Below are 20,708 nucleotides of genomic sequence, written 5' to 3'. Positions count from 1 at the left end.
AAAGCGGCTTCAGGCGCCACAGCTGAGTGGCTGACTCCCTGAAGATATGGTGTCTATGCTGGAGCAGGCCCGTCATGACAAGAAGGTGGCCTTCTTGCTCCTGTTGGACAAGAAGTCGGCCTTCGACTACGTCCCCCACACGGCCATCCTGGAGGCCCTGGACAGGATCGGCGTTTCGCGACACCTCCAGAGTTACGCGAGGGCGTTCCTGACTAACCGAACCCTACGAGTCAGGGTGGGCTGAGGAACGAGCAGCCCAAGAGACATCAGCTCTGGGGTTGCACAGCAGAGTGTGCTCAGCCCGTTATTTTTCAACCCCGTCTTGGCGCCACTCCCGGACTGAATCCCAGCTGGGCTTGCATTTCCAGTGGGGATATCAGTCTATGCTGACGACATCTCTACCTGGGCGCACGGACCAACGACACTACTCTCCAAGGTGAAGGCGTGTCTCCATGGGGTGCTGTGTGCAGTCGCCGCCTTCCTGACAAGCAGTGGCCTCCAGCCATCCGAGACGAAAACGCAGGCAATGATCTCCTACCCGAGGGGCTACGGAGCGCGCAAGACGACACCGCCGCTCACCTGGAACAGCGACTCCCTTCCGTGGTTCGCCAGCGCCAAGTATCTGGGGCTCCTGGTCGACTGCCAGTTGTCCTTGTCCAGCTACCTGCGGTGACACCGCTCCGGCAACGCCCAACTAAGGTCCATCAGGGCGTGCGGAGGTTGCTGGTGCCTCGGCAGGGCTGCACACACACCGTTGCCCTGCGGGTGTTCCACCGGTTGGCGTCGTCCGCCGTCCTCTATGCTCTGCATTTAGTGCACTTCAAGCCACGCCGATGAGACGAGCTGGACGTGGATCAGCGCCGGGCTATCCGCCTCTCCTTGGGCTTTCCGAGCACATCTGCGGTGGCAGCGACGTACACGGAAGCAGGCTTCTTCCCTATCCAGATGTGGGCCCTGCAGGTGGGACTCCACCACATCCACCGCCTGCAAGGGCTCACCGGACGGTGCGGCACTCATCCAGCCCTACCGCAGCTGCCCAACTCCCGGATGGGCATACTGCTCAGAACGTACGGGAGCCACATCGCGTTGCCGCAGCGGCCAAAACTTGAGCCAGCACCCCCAGGCACGGGGCAGGCTCTACGCATCACCACCACATTGCCAGGGGTCCGTAGCACGAGGTCGACTCCACCCCAGGCGGTCGACCAAGAGGTGGCTGCCCTGCGGCAAGATGACTCTGCCGGACTTCTGCAGATGTACACGGATGGCTCCGTGCAACAGTCGACGGGCAGAGCCTGAGCCACGTGCACGGCCCTAGAGCTCGGCACCAGCCAGGTGTGCAGCCTGCCCTTCCCAGCCTCATCCACCCACACGAAGCTGGATGGACTCCACTTGGCCAGAGATCTTCTTCTGAAGCAGGGCACCCAGACTTGGGGGCCATCACCCTGACTGACTCACGGTCTGCCCTCATCGGTCTGCGTGCGCCGACTAGCCAGCCGGCTCCAGCGGCTACGTTTCATGCCAAGCTGGTGGAGGCGCAGGGGTGTCCACTGCAAATTCACTGGCTACCATCGCACGTGAACATCACGGGCAGCGAGGTTGCAGACGCCTTGCCCAAGGGGGCTGCTCGCCCGGCAGGAATCCCAGCCTCCTGGCATGTGGTGTCATTTGACGCTTCAAGGACTATCCTGGCACGAGTGGTGGAGGCCATGCATCCAGATGCCCGAGTAGTCCATGGCTAGGCCCCATGGGTCCTTCCCGGACACATCAGTAGAGACGCCCTGTCGCTCCTGCTTCGGCGGCGGCTTAATTGCTGCAACGTTTGAGGACGCGTGCACCACCAAGGCCACAGGGCGTCCCCCACCTGTGCCGACTGCCCAGAGCCCGAGACGCTAGAGCACTAACTGTGCTCTTGCCGCCAGCACGAAACCGCTAGGGACGAACTCCGGGCCACACTCCAGCTACTCGGTGCACCAAGCCACAAGCTGAAAGACTTCTTGTTCCCCACGGGAACAGGAAGTCTTTGAGTAGTTGAGTAGGTGTTGGATGGTCTTCCAACACCTACTCAACTTTCTGGTTGTGACAGGACTAGCACTGCGTTTGTAGCCATCGAGTCATGGACGAAACGAACGCGACATAGACTGTCCCCCACTCCTACCGCTCTTCTCTTCCCCGTTCTCTCTTCTTATCCTTTGAAACGCCAATCCCCTTCCCTGTACTGGATTTTATGAGGGTTATCTCCCCGTTGAGTTAACTATATCCCCAGTTATTTTCTCTTCCCTCCTTTGTTGATAAATCACCACCACCACCAACCACTCCTGCCCGCCTTCCCGCTACTGAGATGTCATCTCCAGCCGTAGAACACGGTGAGATGCTGCGGCTGCCCATCACTTAACTAGGTTCTGCAGAAATTTTGATCACGGCTCGTAATGGTTGGAAACCTCCAATTTAACCGTCCAAATGCACTTGTGCGAGTTCTTTCATCTTTATTTTGAAGCGATCCCAGTTCGCGAACTGTAGTGAATAACCCAGTCAACTAGGGTGGTATATCGCCATTCTCCACCCCCCCCCCCCTAATTACAAGTACCAATTATTTTCAGCCTCCACCACACGCGCCGCTAACATTACTACAATTCTGGAAATATTTTAGAATGACTCCAAGCCGAACAGCCTCATCAGGAGACCACACGAGCAAGCCTTAAACATAGCCATGTGCGATCGAAACGAGAAATACGACGCATTGAGTGTGTACAAAACTCTGGAAGAACTAATCGAAGCAAAACTCACGACGCACCTGGAGCGCTTCACAAAGACGGCTGCCTGAAGACACCTACTAGATAGCCTGCGCACTTTATAGCACCGGAAAACTCACCCATCATACCACAAGGACACCAGACTCACTCGGCAGCGATCATTTTATTAAAAGCACATCTCTTACCCTTAAGGGCATCACCACAACACCCCCTCTCCCACCACGAACATGCACTGCTTGGGATCTCTTCCGTACTGAATGCCCCCTCCCGCCATCTACCACCGGCGACTCCGACCTAGAACAATGGACGACCCACCGTCTCTCAGCTAAACAATTTGCAACGAAAACCATCTACCCTGCTCCTCTAGTGCAGTATGTAGACACGCACCCCCGTAACCTTTGGGAAGCTTACAACAGCATAGAGGAGCGCTGGCGGAAACATAAACACCAACGCAACCATCGCCTCAAACTACAAACCCTCCGTACAAAGATCTAGGCACACGCACTTAGCTTAGCTAGAAATCAATAGAATAACATTTGCGACGAAATGTGAGGTCAGCACTGCCCTATAAAACTTTGGCACATCCTCCGTGCCTTACTCGACCCGAGCTCTACTAAGACCCAATCTCGGTACCAAACCACTCAGCTGATAGCTGACAATCAACTCTCATCCACTGCCCTATGCGACAGGCTCCGCTCCATTTACATCTCACCGCTTTCACCACATCCTGTTGGTTTCCCACAATACACTGGCAACCCCAATTCATAGCTTGATGACCCTATCACCTTTGCAGGCTAAATGCGGTGATCCAAGCCCTGAAATGTAATACCGCGCCAGGACATGACATCACAAACGCCCTGTTACGACATCTAGATGAGGAGGCCCTCGAACACCTTGTGCAACTCTTTAACCAACCCTGACTTAACCACACCCTCCCCTCCACCTGGAAACACTCCAACATCACCCTCATCCCCAAACCTGGAAAACCCCCCTCCCTACACAACATTCGTCCTATCTCCTTCACCTTCTGCCTTGGCAAACTTCTCGAAGAGGTCCTGCAGAATCGTATTAACGCACACCTTGAACACACTCAAGCCTACCCCCCTAACATGATCGGGTTTCGACCCAACCTATCCACTCCATACGCCCTTATACAGTACCATCATGATTTCCACCAATACCCCCGCCTCAAGACCACCCCTCTATTCTCTCACTGGACCTTCAAAAAGCCTTTGACAATGTATCACATCATAGCATACTTCAAGCAGTTGCATCCCAGAACCTAGGCCTACACTTCTATCACTATATCTATAACTTTCTTACACAATGTACTGCTACCATCCGCTTTGGCCCTGTCCAGTTTGATATTTTCCACATGCCAGACCGCGGAATGCCACAAGGAGCGGTCCTCTCGCCCACGCTCTTTACCCTCACCCTAATCTCACTTCCTCGCTCTCCTCACCGTACTTACACTACGCAGCACACTGTACGCAGAAGAAATTGCCCTGTGGGTTCACTCTAGCTCCGACCAGCACATTGAAACCACACTCTAACACGGCATCAACCTATTCTTAGACCACATCGAACCTTTAACGCTCCAGTGCCCTCCACAAAAATCTGCTCTCCTAACTTTCACGCCCCCTCGCAGCAAGCCCCCTTCAAACCCCCTTTCCAACTTGTTATACACTCTGACCCAATACCCCACACACAGCTACTTAGAGTCTTATGCCTCACCCTAACACACAACAGATCGCCCGCACTCACCCTCCAGCACGTAAAGAAATACGTTACCCAAACCACGCATCTCATTAGACAGATGGCCAGCAAACACCACGGCATCATGAAACAGGACCGCCTCCGTCTCGCACGCAGGGTTCTCTCAACCTTATCTTGTACTACCTACCATACCTTAACCTTACATCTACACAACTGGACTCACTTGGTGCCCTCCTCCGGGAGACGTATAGGCATGCACTCCCGCTTCCCCCATACGCACCAACGCATCGCTTACTCGACCTCGGCATACACAACACCATACGGGAGCACCTAGACGCACACCGCGTATCCCAACTCACGCGCCTCGCGTCCTCCCCTACAGGGCGCAAGATTCTCTACTCTATAAACGTACTACCACCCACCATCTCAATCCCACCACTCCCCGATCCACCTCACATCCGTAACAGCATCCGAATCCGCGCCATTCCTCGCCACATGCACCCAACTTTCCATGCAGCCCGCGGACTAGCACGAGCCAAGGACCACGCCAAACTATACCCACCATCCCCATGCACACTATACACTGATGCCACCCCCTACCCTCACAAATTTGCACACTGTGCAGCTGTTGTTGGCCAACACGCATCATCAAACGTCACAGCGGCAATCATCCTAACTAGCAACACAACCACTGCGGAGGAGGCAGCCATTGCCCTCGCGCTCACCCAGCGCCCCACCCCCCAATTCGTCCTCTCTGACTGTCAACAGGCCATCCGCAATTTTATTCGCGGTAACATCTCCCCATGTCATTGAAACTTCTCCCCAAAAATCCTCAATCCGACATCGTGACCCGGCTGTGGACGCCAGCCCACACAGGCGTAGGCGCTAATGAAGTGGTCCACGCACGTGCTCGCGAACGAATTCACCGGGTCGCCATTTTCACTACGCCTACACGCGATGCCCCTGCAGGCAAGCCAACCTCCCTCGTGCAGGAGGTCCGCCTTCTCCACCGCCGATACCCACCCCCGCACCCACACCTCTCCCCGGACACGGGCCACATGCTGCGCATCCTACAAACACACACCTTCCCACACAGAACACAATTGATTCACTGTCATCCACACCTCTTTACTGACCCTACCTGTCCAGCCTGCGGGGCACTCGACACTCACTACACATTTCCTCGGTGAATGCCCCGCAGACCCGTGCCACCCGTTCCCTCCTCTCACCACTGGGAGCAGATGTTGCGTGACCCAGGGGAGTCAGGCCAAGTCATGACCACCTCCCGGGCCCTGGCGGTCGCGGCGGCGCTGTGGGCCTCCGCCACCCCCAATACCTGATACCGATGTACGAAAAAACGTATTACTTCCTTCCATCCCTTATACTTGATATTATAATATACTAGATCGTATATATATATAACAATACTCGATATATTAAGAAAATACTAGATAATATAAGATAATAATACTAGACTTATGCGAGATAGAATTGCCGCGAAAAACCGAATGGCCATACGACACCTTAGCTGATTTCCTGCACTATAACGTATGACCAATAGCTCTGCGATGGCTACGGCCGGCAAAAGCAAAATGTTAGGCAGGACTTACAAGCTTGCAGGACGAGTATTTGCCCTACATTTAGTGCATATTCTTGTTATAGCTCTAATAATGGCCCGGTAATCAATGGAAGTTTCGATTCCACTCGTAAACATTAAAGCACCAGTGCGTACTGCGCCCTAGGCTTGTTATAGCTGCACAGTAGTCCCTTTGGGATTGTCGCGCACCTCAGTGGCCAATTGGCATAATCAACATTGTCTTACTTGACCATGTTTGTCGAGCACACCCACTGCTTTTCGAAACGATTGCTCTCAACAGTAACAAAAATAACCCAGGTGCAAACCTGGGGCTGAGTTCGCCTGCGCGGTGCTGTGTCGATCTCTAGAGGACGCATGGTAACCAAAGCAACGAAAGACGTTTCGCCGTCCTCTGCAGCCCTAGTCAACGTACTTAACACCCGTTTAAAATACCTGCCGTAGATACGTAAACGGTGACGCCACCACAAAACTGACCATTTAGAGGAAGAATTGAAATGTTAGCTTAAATTGTGTAATTTTCTAGTGAATAATGAATTGTTGCTAACAAGCGCGGGGGCACTATAAAAAACCCAATGTTTCGAATAGGACAAACTTGTCTTTTGTCTTCATAGCACCTTTAAGTGATGGAATGTACATTCGCTCGGTGCTTTCAAACTGCTCCTTCATCAATGGAACCTTGCTGTTAATCTTCGGGGTAGCTCAAACAGGTGCGTCAGTGGCAGATGGTGCAACAAGCAGAACTAAAAATACCGAAGTAGCCTACCCTACACAAACAATCGTAATTGTGGCACTGCGGCGATGTTATCCCCATTCAAAATGAGCGCACCGTTATACTGTGCGCTCAGCGCGTTGCTTTATGCTATTTAAGCTTGCTGAGAACAGCGTCGTCAAAGTTCAATTTCATAGACAGCGAATGCTTGGCGCGCTATCAGAACAGCCAAACGGGACAACTCTCTCCTTCGGCATTTGCTTTTTCATTTGCTTCTCCTTTTTGAAAGCGCGCAAACTGCTTTGCACTGAGCCGCACCAGTCAGTGTACTGACCTGCCCCCTTTTCTTACAGCAGCACTCAGACCCACGCGGCCGGTGAAGGCGTTGAAGGGACAGCAAATGTTCCGAAAAATATGTCGAAGTGGAAATTGACGGAGCGTTTATATTTATCACTCTGTCATGAGTCATCAAACTAATTCAATAGGACGATGCAAAGCAGCTGTAAATGACTGTATACATAAGGCAGCAGGGGTTGAAAAACCTTCAGATAAGCAGTTACTCTGGGCGCGCTGTAGTGCACGAATTATTAAAAATGCATAGATTGTATGGCTAACCCACGGCGTTGAAAAGAACCATTGGAAAACAGAGCCCTGATTCAGTAATATAATCTACCAGAAACTACGAGCTGTCGGTGAAATGAATGGAGTGCATTATGTTTTAAATGCAGAGCATTTCTTTGACTCACGATGTCACCCTTTCTAGGCGTCCGACGTAGTCCGCATCGCTCGCAGGTGCGCCCTCTCCCCCGCTCCTCCTCGCCTACTCTCCGCTCGCATCGCGCGCTCTCTACGCGGTTGGTTCGCGCCCAACAGGTGGAGGCGCGCGCGTCGCGGGATCAACAACATCTGTGGTTCAGCGACCACAAGGCCGTCGTCCTCGGTGTCGTGCAACAACACCAACAGCAGCAGCAAGAACAAGAACAACTTCAACAATGACGTCTCCCATGAACTCCCTCGAAGGGGGGGACTAACTCAACCCGAGGCATCTAGACGTCGACGACGCAACAACAACAGCCAGAGAAGAAAAGAGAGAGAAGAGAAGAGAAGAATAATAATCATACCCACCTGCTAATAAATGATGTCACGTGACCACGTAATTACGTCTCCTCATTTAATTACAATATAACAACCAATAGCAACAAGTGCAACAATATTAACGTAACGCAAACTACTTAACGTCGTGCGCCCCCGGAAATGCTCTGCATTTGATCGTGCCCCTCGTGAGGGGGATGTTTTGTGGCCTTTTTTTTTATGCGTATGTGGACCTACCAATTGACGTAAATCTGCGGCAGCACCAAACAGGAGATTAATTCCGATGTACGGATTTCTATCAGGGCACATAAGATTGGAATTTCGCCCCTAATATTACTTGTTGGATTTAGTGTTGATGTTCCAATTTTCATTTTGGCATAGCTGGCTCTGTGTTTTAACGAGCACAATCTCAGCGAACGGTCTCTACGCTTTCTCATTGGTTCCCCAAGGAATATCCGCGTAGGACTGTAATGACTTGCAGGAGTAAGCACTGACACTCTGTATCTGTTGGGTCACCTTGAGGTTCATGCGCGCAAAAGTAAGCCCAATGAATTAAGTTTCCCAATGCGCGAGCCATGATAAATTATGCTGGCACTAAAAACGACGAGCTTCTTTTCTTGCCAATTCAGGCAAGAAAACGCACATTTAGGGGCCAGCAAATACTCGCGCGAGATTTTTGCCTAAAATACGAGCTGGTTTTGAGAAAGCAAGGTGCCATAATTACTGTGAACACAAGCTACGCGACGTAAAATGGCTGAATATAAGAAATGAAAGCATTACAAGGACGCGAAACAGGCACTGACTTGGCATCGCCTGTAATGTACTCGTGATTGGCTCTGTGTCTGTTCTACTTCACCATCACTTATAAGCACTCATCGCCCACCTGTTCGTACCAGTGATCGATGCAAAAAGCAGACACAGGTTACTGCTGCATCACGTTGCATTTTAAACTTGCTGCTAACAATTTAAAACGAGCGAAATCACTTCGTGTGCAGTCTGCACGCCCACCACATGTACAGTACTTTGATCGGTGGTGCACTCAAAAGCCCTCAACAGACTCATTGTGCCATAATATCTCAACGCACTTTATTTTGTTTTTAAAGGGAGGCCGTAAGTGAAAGCTCTGTGTAGTAGTAACGCTTATTAATTAAAGGAAAGAGCTCTCCGCTTGAACTTTAGTTCTATCATATGACCACCGGTGCACTTTGGAGTAGGGGAGCTCCGTTGCTCCTGCGGTTTTGTCGACATTGTAAACCAATCTACGTGCCATATTTTTATTTTCTTCCTAATGAAGTGGCCAATATTATATTTTACCCTGGTTGGGTGGTGGAGCCAGAGCAGCACGAATATCAAAATTACTGCGCTCATAAGCGTTGCTCAGCAATGCAAACGTATGTGAAACGCGGCCGCATGTACCAGCCAAGGCCTTATTCTCTGTCGCCCCGCCTGGGCAGCGCATGAGGCATATTGAAAGTATTGGGAAGGCAGGTTCTACGCCATTACACCATATGCAGCTTAGACAAGCAATGATACGTTATTTAAACGCTCGAAACGACAAAGATTTCAACCGTCGCTTAGAGGTTGTTTTATTCTCCTGCGATGTATGATTTGTCTCACAAGACCAATTGTGCAAACTGTAGCATAGGAAAATATGCATTTTTTCATCAACAGCGATGTCCTAGATATTTCTAGTACTATAAGAATCTGGGTGTTGACACTTGTCACAGCCTCTTTTGAAAAATTTTCTTAACTCTGTGGCGTGAAAAGCAAACCGGATTCATGGTTCACGCGAAGAGATTGATTGATTGATCGTGGGGTTTAACGCGCCGACGCAACGAAGGCGATGAGGCGCGCCGTAGTGGAGGGCTCCGGATTAATTTTGACCACCTGGGGATCTTTATCGTGCGCCGAAATCTCGTACACACGGGCGTTTTTGCTTTTCGCCTCCATCAGAAAAGCGGCCGCCGCGGCCGGGAATCGAACCCGCGACCTCGTGCTCAGCAGCGCAACGCCTTAGCCACTGAGCCACCGCGGCGGGTGGGTTCACGCGAAGAGACTGCCCTATGAAAACCTCAAAGTGCTCCGTTACAGTAGATGCATTAATAAGGATAGGGAATGTGCGTCATGCATATGAAACTTCGGTAGTACAGTGTAGTCCACTTAATGCGAACCCTCTTTCAACGAAATCCCTCGTTATAAAGAACAAGTATTCGTTTCCTGTTTCCATTGCACGCGTGTATTTTGTGTTCAGATATAGCTAAAACGGACACAGTAAACTGATTTTTGCTTCCAGATGTGTTCGCTATAAGTGGCCTAATTGTTTCTCTGTACTTATTCAACTTTAGAGTAACCAATTATCGCGCCGATAAATGTATTTTAATCACATATTGATTTAACCACCAGGGTGACCAACATAAATTCCATCCTTAACATTTTACTGCTATAATTAGCAAACAGTTTCTCGCGTTGTACTGTTGCATAATATTTGTCATACCGATAACCTCTGTCATTCACTTTTTATAACTCAACAGCCATGATTTCAAATCGTACTGAAGATATGCCTAAAGTTCCGGTCTCAATAAGTTGCATCCATACCAATCGCTGGAGTTTTGAAATCGCGCTACAAGCATGTTTTCTGTTGACAACGTTACCCTATGATTTCGTAGTTAAGCTTTAATATTTACTACTGACTTCCTCTCGTCCTCTCGTTTCAATTCTACCTGGACCTTTTTAATGTACTCTACATTATTTGTGTTGTTTCTCAGTGCCTACTCCTGCCTGCAATACCGTTAAGCCTAAGGCTAGAATAAATCGAGAGAAATGTATGAAATGGAAATGAAAATGAAAGGGCCCATAACACCAACTCGCCCCCCGTCTCTTTTACGGCCATAGGGAACAGATATGTAATGATGCATTCAAAATTGTTTTGTATTGCTAACTAAGAGTTCGTCAAATTGTTAGTACGGCTCAAAAATGAAAATTTCTTCAAGGTGACTACGCAATCGATCGCATAAGTACAGTGACACCAATGGTGGCCTTCAAGATGAAAATGGAATTATGTTGTTACTTCCTAAGAACATCAAAGCTTCAAATTTCCCTCCACCTCTTGGAGTGAGTTCTAGTTGACGACAGCGGCTGCCCTGCAACGCTCAAAATAGCAATCATTCAACTGCTAACTTGTGACTAACATAATACGTGTTAACGCATTCTTTTTGTCATAACTACTACAGTATTGAGTCCACAGGATAAGACCTTTGAAATAGTATAAAGCTGCGATGCAAACGTGAGGTACTTTCCTGCGTTTTATCTATCACTCCGAAAAATTTATGACAGATCTCTGAGCGACAAAAACAAGGGGGCGTAGCGTGTGACTAATACGTATGCTCCATCATGCACGAATGCATTGAGTATAATTGACTTCAAATTTTTGATGACAACACAACAGCAATCATTTCAGCATCAGTTTCCACACCAAGTTGCGTCTCAGGAACGTCAAATATTTAAAAGTAGCACAGCGTCACAAGTGTTCATCTGCTCCCTCTATTTTATTAATTACATTAAGGTGTTCACGCATTCGGGTGCGAAAAATAGAACATACATTGGAACTTTCACATTGAATTCGAAAATTACATACTCTAGGGGGCACAGGGAAAAGACCCAGACCCCACAGAATTTGACGCAGGAATTATAATAGCTGGGGGACGATATTTTCGCGATAATACAGACACCTCTGGGGTTTACACGCACATTTGGGGTAGTTATTAAGGGCTGGTTGAAGTTGGCGTGTTTTACTTATGCTCAATTATAAGAAGCAGAAGCGAGGCAGAGGCTACTACGTAGTGAGCGCAGGTTGTCTTATAGAAGAAGGCGGCGCAACGCCCGAGCTTGATAATACCACATATATTTTGTGGCAGCGGCCAAGGAGTTTGCAAAATCACTACAGTTGCTGTATTGAGATTTAAAAGCCATCTACTCTTTCCAAAAAGAATACGGCTCTAAATGAGCACCCGGGGCACACCGACGGTGGCCACACATGGATGCTCTGCGTGCCATGCTAAGAATTCCACCTTGCTCGCTCACTTGTTTGCTCGACTTCTTTCTTCAATGCTTCTTGAAGTAGCGCTTCGTTTCGCGTTTTTGTGCAACATAGATCACTCCTAGCAATGAGGGATTATCATTTCGTATACAGGTGTTGAAGGCATCGTTTGGCTGCACTACTTCTTCATGGCTGCACGTTAGTTCAACGGCTGTGTCACTGTAGGCTAACTAGACATGTTTTCAAGGTTTTAAAGACGGTAGTGTTTCTCGGCTGCTTAAACAAGAATCTTTCGGGTGGTCTCACTGTCGGTATGCATGTATCCCCGCCTTTCCCTGGAGTCAGCGGCCAGGCCATAGGTTAAAATAAGTTGTTGAACCAGAAACTGATATAGACAAAGCGTTTTCAAGCCAGTAAATTTGGAAACAGACTTCATTTTTGGCAACACTGTTCACCAAAAAGAAAGTCTTAGGCGTGTTTGAGGCGCACCATCACTCCATAAGTGGTATTTGCAACATTCTGGTAAATAAAATATATGGCTGCTTCATTTTTTGGTAGCACATAAAAATGGTTGAAGAGAATGTTTTTCCCACAAAATATAGAATGCGCTTGCGCCCGACCCAAGACCTTTCGTGATATTCATTTCAAAAAGCCAACAGTAAGGATCGATCCAGTATATGGCGCGCAAGCAGAGGAACGAGGTAAAACTGAATTAACTTCCGCAAATATCCCCTGTGGTTTTCGTGGAAGGTGGGCGAGCTCCGCTCTGATTTTATCCAACTCCCTTGCACAGGCCCACCCCGTGGTACAGTATTATTTTTCTGTTATTTATTTAGAATGGATTGCCGGACCATTCTGATACCCAAGCAGAAGTGGGGTGAAGGATACAATGTTGTCTGATTCGTGTTAACAAGGCAAATGACAGTAAAAAATCGAATAATGCATAAAAGAACTACAACAAATGAGCTAAAAACATTTCAAAAGTGAGGTATGGTACATAGGGCACACAAAGCACAAGCTGAACAAATACAAATCATTTAAAATCAATGCAACAAGTCATTTAAATGGGCATAATAACCGGTGGCTTGCATGCGGCGGAGGGTAAAGTTGCGAAAACTTTAAACACTTCCCTTGATCGCAAACGAACGTGGGCCTCGCGCGTTTTGAAGGTGACGTCAATCTAATTGCTCAATTCGGGCACGGCCGAAGCAGTTTGTATTTGGAGAGGAATGCATGGACGTGCAAACTCCCCTCCGTATTACGACGACAATGGCGGAACGTTAGGGAAAGCCGGAATGCCCGTATCGTTAAAGCCCTAGAGAGCCCAATCGCAGTGCACTAAACGGTTGCAGTAAAAAACGGCTGGCACGGTGATGAGACAGTTAGTTTGTCGTTGGACTCTATTTTAGAAACCATCGCGTTCCTCGGCGTTGTCGTTTCGACACAGAAATAATTGATTTTTTCCTCTTGCCCCTTCTCCGCCTTGGAGGCATATGTGGCAGCTCTCCTTCGAAATTTAAAAAGCGACCACTCTTTCGAATCTCCGTGACTCTCCATGAACAAGTACAGCACGTACTGGACACAAAGCTCCACCAAGGTAAGTTTCACCTGATAAAGCCTCGCTTGTGGTCTGGCTGAATTTCTCCGGGTAAAGAAGATCAATGATATTGCTCCTATGTTGATTTCTTTGTTGGTGAAAGACTGCAAACGTGGGGGAAAGAGGCTGATAAACGCGCCGTGATGATCTGCTTTAAAGGAGCCATGAAGAGAAAACAAAAGTTTGTTTTATTCGAACTTTTAGGTGTTTCATAGTACCCTAAGCGCTTTCCCGGAAGCAAATGATGCTTTATTCACTAAGAAATAAGGCAATTTAAGCCAAAAGTTTAAATCTCCCGCTAAATTACCACATTTCGTGACGTGAACAATGGCGTCATACGAGCCGGTCCATGAAACAGATACTTAGTATGTCGACTCCATATAGCACCCACACGCGGGAATCAAACAGGAACCGGAACTCGTGCCGAAACCGAGACGGCGGCCATTTTAAAAATACCAGTCAAACCTAGTGCACCCGCACCCCTAGTCATGGAATCGCCTGATCCGGAGGACAAAACTCTCGCCGAGAAGCTCGGGCTTGCATTTAACAACCTCACACCACTTGAACGCTCAATGCTTCTAAGTGCACGAGCGGCACGAGTTGTGCGATACGCGGATGGACCGGAAAGCGACCATTCCGCGATCGCCACAACAGACGAACGCCCAGCCTTCGGCACCGCTGCCTCGTCAGCCCCGTCGCGACGGACGAATACAGACTGGTACGTGTGTGCCGTATTTTTATTACCGTTAATAATAGTTCAATTTCAGTAGCAGTATCGCTTATGCCAGTTGGCCGGTGTCGTGTATGGCAAGCCGTTCGCGCTAGCTCTCTGCTTCGACCAGAAAGATACCAGCGTCAATGCGCGGTGTGTACGGCATTTTTTTCCCCAAGGTCACAGCGCTTTGACGGCGATTCAACGAAGTCGGCGACGAGCGCCAGCATGTCCCAGGAGTGAGCTAACGTAAGGGTCCCTGCCGTAATCACTTCCTCAGAAATGAAGCGAGCACACTCGTACTTCCTTTAGCTCTCTTTCTCCTCCGTTTGCAAAGTTCACAAAACGTAGCCACTTGCTTCGCCGAGCTTCGTCGTTGGGCAGCACATGAAAGGAGATCTCACCGGCGGGTATGTCGCACTCCCTCGACGATTTGCCCGTACTACATGGGCATTTCAAAACGCAGCAACGAAATTTCATTCTAAAGTACTCGAACAAACTGAAGTTTTCAGTGGTTGTAAACTGGAAACGAGCTCCTAACAATAGCAGCAAGCCAACGCCATTCCGAAACTGCGACGACTGTCACTATCTCGTCGCTGCTTGCTGTTCCTTACTCCCCTCGTTTCTATTTTTACCTTTGCTGGTTGGCGATATGACGGCCAACCTCCTGTGAAGGGATTACGATACCAACCAAGGTCGCGGCTGTGTGTGCTGGGACGGTTCGTTGGCCCCGAAGAGCCTCGAACCCGAAAATTCGTCTTCGCGACGGTGGCGGCGCCGAGATGCGAGTTCGGCTGGCGGTAGTTTCGTACGCATTGGCGTACACGATTGCGTGTTTATTCGGAACTTCAACCGTTTACTCCACCGTTCCTAGTGTCATAAAAGGAATGTGCAGTATGTTTAACGGGCATATAGCTCACTATGCCAACTGGTAAGCCCTGCCTAACTTGCGTTTGCTTTTTCCGGCCTCCGCCAATCGCAGAGCATTCTCGTGTGACATCATAGGTTCTGTTGCGGGAAATGAATTGGTGGGTCGCATGGTCATTCCCTTTTTTCCTAATTATGTAGTTTATTTGAGCGAAGTCTGCGTTAAAAGTGGTGTCAGTGTGGTTCTAACGAGGCAATCTTTCGAATGAACCAAATTTGTGTTTCCTCTTCATGGCTCCTTTAAAGTGCGCCGTTTTTGTGGCGCCATTTTAGTCACGCATGCATATTGTCGCCTAGCCGAGAATGATACGCTTTTTTTGGTAAACAGGGTTTATTAGAACAAACATGTGCTCTGTAATAACCAAGAAGTAAACAAAAGGGTCGAACAATTGGTAAAGCAAAAGTGCCCACGTATCTGCTTGCGTTATTGGAAATGTTAAAAGAAGGTACTAGTATGCTCTCCGCTCCGCTCTCCGCTCCGACCGGGCACGCTCTTCGCCTTTCCTCCAACTCCTCTCAAGATGAATTTCTTTTTATTTCGAAGTTTGCTATTCCGCATAAGGGAAACTGTATGTACAGGTACACGCCGGACTCCCGAACCTTGTGTCCGCGCCAAGAAATCTGGCGGACGTACGGGGGCATGTCACATAATGTGAGCGCACACGGCGTAGGCTTCGCCCGGCAGGGCGCCTCTTCACCAAGTGCCTCGATGTAGCCTGCTCAATAATACAGACGCTGAAGGAGCACGTCGTGTTAAAAAGGGCATGGTCCCAAGGTGGCCAGTTCCTCGTCACAGCCGGCGTGAGGGTGAACCTCAGGTGGCGGCGTCCGAGCAGGACCTCATCTTGGGAAGACAACCCGCCAGGAAGATTCGTACAGTGCGTATGAGAGCGCGTGCGGTGTTCCAAAGACGTTCTTTTGCATTGTCTAAGTGAATAGCCACTGAGAAAGATGCAAGAGGAGTGGATATTTCACACGCACGCGGTGCGTACCGGCATCTTCTGCCTGCATTTCGGGGTGGCTGTTGCATTGACGCCATGACATGTGAACCCATTATGGGTAGGTGTCCACTATGTCCTGAGTTTCTAGCAGGAGATCGTTGTGCGTAAAAGTTTTACAAATTTCTCGAACACCTGCCGCTGAATCAGTGGAGATTGTACAGTGTGGTGAAGCTGGGATGATAAGCACCGTTGCGTGCAGCAGAGTATACCGCACTGCGAGGAGCTCTGCCTGGGTTGATGCCGCCTCTCCATTGTAATGTAAGTGCACGTCACTGGATCCGGAGCCATGGTAAGACAAAGTAGACCGGTGTGAAGAAGAGCATCTGAAGCACTGGCGTCGACAAACATCAGCGTAGAGGAAGGTTTAGCAATGTCTCTAAAAAGCGGCATCGGAGCACCACCCGTTCAGGAATTAATGCAATCGTGAATCTGTTAGTCGTGCATCTGAATGGTGAATGTGTTCGTGAATCTGTTAGTTGGTGAACTTCTATGGGGGCTGTATAGTGCTGTTTGATAGTTGTGGGGCTGCTGAATGGATCATGTACGGTACAAGAGCGGCGGCATCTGGGTTGAAGGCTTGTTTTGGGAGGCGGGCTTGTCGACGCTGATGGACGTACTTGCTTCCTCTTGGAAGATAGGGTTAAGGGGGAGGGCTGCCTCTTCGAGGATAGGGTTAAGGGGGGCTGGAAGACCGGTTATTGCCCGCATAGCCGAATTGTTTATTGCTTCGTGTAGCGCCCAGTCTGACTTATCTTGCATGCCACACCACCTGCTTTCTGGGAAATGCGGCAAAACAGTTGCAGTGATTGTGGAGCTACATGCTTTGCAGAGCGAATCCAAAGTTTTGTAGAACCGGGGGCGTTTATATACCAGTCCAACACCCGTAGAGTAGACGCTGTTGGTATAGGCGTGCCTTGGACAGATAGACGGATAGGGGAGGTTGCCAAGCACCGACGATCCCATCTGTTAACACGCTAAGAAGTGCTGTTTTGGCCGGAGGGTGTGAAGCCGAGATACGTTCACCAACAATTGGTTTCGTCTAGAGGCTGTTGCAGGCTGACACTTTGCATGTGGATGTCCAGATGAACAGGCCATACTGTGATGTCATCCGCATAGTACATGTACAGAACAGCACCGAATCGCCCGGCGAAAGGGGTCATAGCATCCGAAAAAGCAAAGCGTAAGGACAGATCCCTGAGGCAAACCCCGGTGGGGCTGGAAGGAACTGATGGGAGATTTGTTCGGTCGGATGGATAAGGTGGGGTTTTGTAGGTGGAAGGGAATGAAATTACGTAGGCGTGACGGTGGTGAAGGAGATAAGGCGCCGCAATGAGGGAGGCGTGGCATCGTACGCTTTGTAGACGTCCATGTCCTGTACAAAACGAACACGGTGGGATATGCCATCAATGAGGATCATCTCGGAGAGGTGGCCCGTACCAGACCATGCTTCACACCAACGTGGGGGCGAAATGCAATTTTGTGTGGGTGGTAAAAATGGTGCGTGTCGAGCCATCACTGAAAGCGTGTAGTAAGCAATCGATCCAACATCTTCCGAATGGTCGTCGTGGGGGCTTTTGGTCGAAGGTTGCGGTCACGGGTACTCGGTTTGCGGGTTTTGGAATAGTAATAACATCCACTTGAAGCCAGACGGGGGGATGGTACACGCGAGCCATGCATAATTTTACGACTCTCGGAGTCCCATCAGAGAAGAATCATCGAGGTTCTTGCAAAATTCATTTTACTCCGTCAGAAATGGTAGTTCTCGGGAGTGTAGCCATGTCAATTGCTGAGCTCTATCTGCAATGGTAAAGGGGGAGAATAGATCCTCGGTTGCTGGTTCTGATGTCGGCCTACCATCACCTGGCGGAGGAGTAAATGGAGGGGGCATGATGGCTAGGTCCAAGTAAAAATCGCGGTATAAAGTGTGAGCCAGTGTATCTTAAAATGGCAATGAAGTCTGCTTGGAGGTAAGATATGCTGACGCAGTAGAGTCTCGGGATCATTATGATCAGTCCATAGAATGAAAAATCCGCCATATAGAGTGGAGTCCATACTGGGGCCCTAGAAAAGCGCACATGTTAATTCAGTGCTGGTGGGACAGTCGATGTTCCTGGCGAGGAGCCTCGGCAGTGAGTTGCTTAAGGCGGAGTCGACAAGTCCAAGAGATGGAGCTGGCGGCATGCAAGCACTCCCACCTGGTGGCAGGGAGACCATAATTGAAGAAGGCGCAAATCAGGGTTTGGGTGGCTCTCGAACACCATGTGTACAGTTTTGGAAACTTCAAGAGCCCTTTGTGTGAACGATAAAGGGTCTTCTTACGTTGGTATCTTAGTAACTTACTTCCAAAACGCGTCCCACTTTGTGATATGACATTTATGACGTAGGTGACGAGAGGGTGAAGATGAAAGATCGAGGTCAATAGGATAATGATAGTCTCTACCTCAGCAGTCTGCTTCCCGTCGCCATGTAACTACCGATAGTCCAACCACCAGGGTAAGTCTGGGGAGCGTGGAGGCATACGGGTAAAGGTGGAGTGACACGTCGACTGGGTCGTGCCATTAAGTAAAGTGAAGAAAGCGTGCTCTCTGATCTTGAGGAGATCTGAACCTCGCGCGCTCGCAATGTCAAAGCGCAGGCTGGGTGCGAGCATTAAGGTCACCGGCGGTGAGGATTAGACAACCGGGATGTGCTCCTATATGCGAAATCCACCCAAGCTGATTGGCTACAAATAATGTTTTTACTTTTGGTAAATAGTTCCGCTCAACGACCCGACTCGCGAGTCGGTTCAAAGACTGCGACCCATTCCGAAACCCATTCGCTACGTGACTAATGCCACTGGAACTGATTTCCCAGAAGAAAATGAAGTCACCGGAAGTGAGAACACAAGAAAACAAGCATTTATTTTTGTTCGAACGTCTAAAATACCTAATTAAAATATGTGAGCTTGGCTTGCGCCAGTTTGCGTAGTAAAAAGTTTAAATAGTCGTTTTATTTCAATATCAATAATTTATTAGTCTTTCACAACTGTTACAGACAAGTGAACACCAAGGAGGTTAAAAAAATTGCTGGAGTGGAAGTCGCCTATACGAACCAATAGGCTCGGCTGAAGCCGGCGGCGGCCATCTTGCTGGGGGCAAGAAACCACATAGCAAGTGCTTTGCAGCGGCCTTTGCCGACTTTCCCAGCGGTTTTAAATTACGCAACCGATTCTCAAGCTCTAATTCAACACTGTGTACTATGATGCGAGCCATGTCCGACGTCTCCGTATTGATGTCTGTCACAAGAATATCGCCAAAACTGAGATCTCCAAGTACAGGGACATTGTTTTTTTTTCACCTTATAGGCTCGGATATGCAGCTGCCACAAAGTAAGTACAGGAACATTGTTTTTTTTCACCTTATAGGCTCGGATATGCAGCTGCCACAAAGTAAAAAAAAATACATAAGAACTCGCAACGTCACCAACACTTGTTTATCTTCTTTATTGTAAACTGTTCCAACGCAGAAATTGATTATGAAAGTTGTCAGAAGAAAACGCAATTCAGAGTTACAACTGTAGTGTGAAAAACAGCCGTTATGCAACAAACTAAGTGACCAGAAAATGCAGCATTTTCAGAAAACCAACAGGAAACACCCAGATGTGTTGTGATACAGTGGAACCCCGATAATACGACTTTCAAGGGAACGCGAGAAAGCGTCGAATGACCGGGATATCGAACGACCGGGGTGCGCGTAAATGACGGCCGAGAAGACGATCTCACGCGACAGCTGGGCTAAGAACTTACTTAAACTACTATATTTAGCGCGTTCTCGCGTTATTTGCGAACCTTTAGCTGAAATCCCAATAAAAAATGGCAGCATGTCCACTCCGTGGATGACAGTGAGGGTGCGGAGTACGGGGACTCGAAATGACATCCAAGTAGTGCCCCGAGTTACATCCGATTTGCGCCCCTACCGTCATTCGATTTGAGCCGTGAGTTGCACCTTGATTATTCCCTAAATCGCTTCATGGTGGTGTGCGCACGGATGGACGCGGACGGACATTGGGGGTCCTTATGCACTCAGCATCGTTACAGGCGAGGGAGTAAGCCGTTTGACTTCAGGTACTGACTCACGGTCGTAGCCCAGTGCGTAAAACAACTGGCACTAACTCTCTCTGTTCAACGAGACACCGCATCGAATCCGGCGGGTGGCTGTGTGATTTTTGAGATTGTAAATGCTATGCGCACGGACGCGGATGGACATTATGAGGTCCTAAGATGCTCCGCACCTAAAAAGGCAACGCCTATGTTGTGCCCTCCTCCCTTTATCGCGTCCAACTAGCCCGCCATCCCAGCGTCGCGCGCAACGCGATATGAAGCCGACGTGGTCGAGCTAATTGAGAGAGGAGAACGTGAGTGTGAAACTGCCAAGGCAAAGCGAAACGAACGATAGTACAAGGCGGATTTGAACAAAAAACAGCATTGCCGTACAAGGTGAAGACATCCTTTGAACGGTCCCGTGCTATCGCTATTGGGTCATAGTGCTCAACACATAGTTGTTTTGTTTCCCACAAAACCCACCAACGAGAAA

Source organism: Haemaphysalis longicornis, unplaced genomic scaffold (genome assembly GCF_048455015.1).
Source record: "Haemaphysalis longicornis isolate Haplotype H1 unplaced genomic scaffold, Haemaphysalis longicornis Haplotype H1 scaffold_3, whole genome shotgun sequence".
NCBI lineage: Eukaryota > Metazoa > Arthropoda > Arachnida > Ixodida > Ixodidae > Haemaphysalis > Haemaphysalis longicornis.
Note: the sequence above shows the minus strand (reverse complement) of the source record.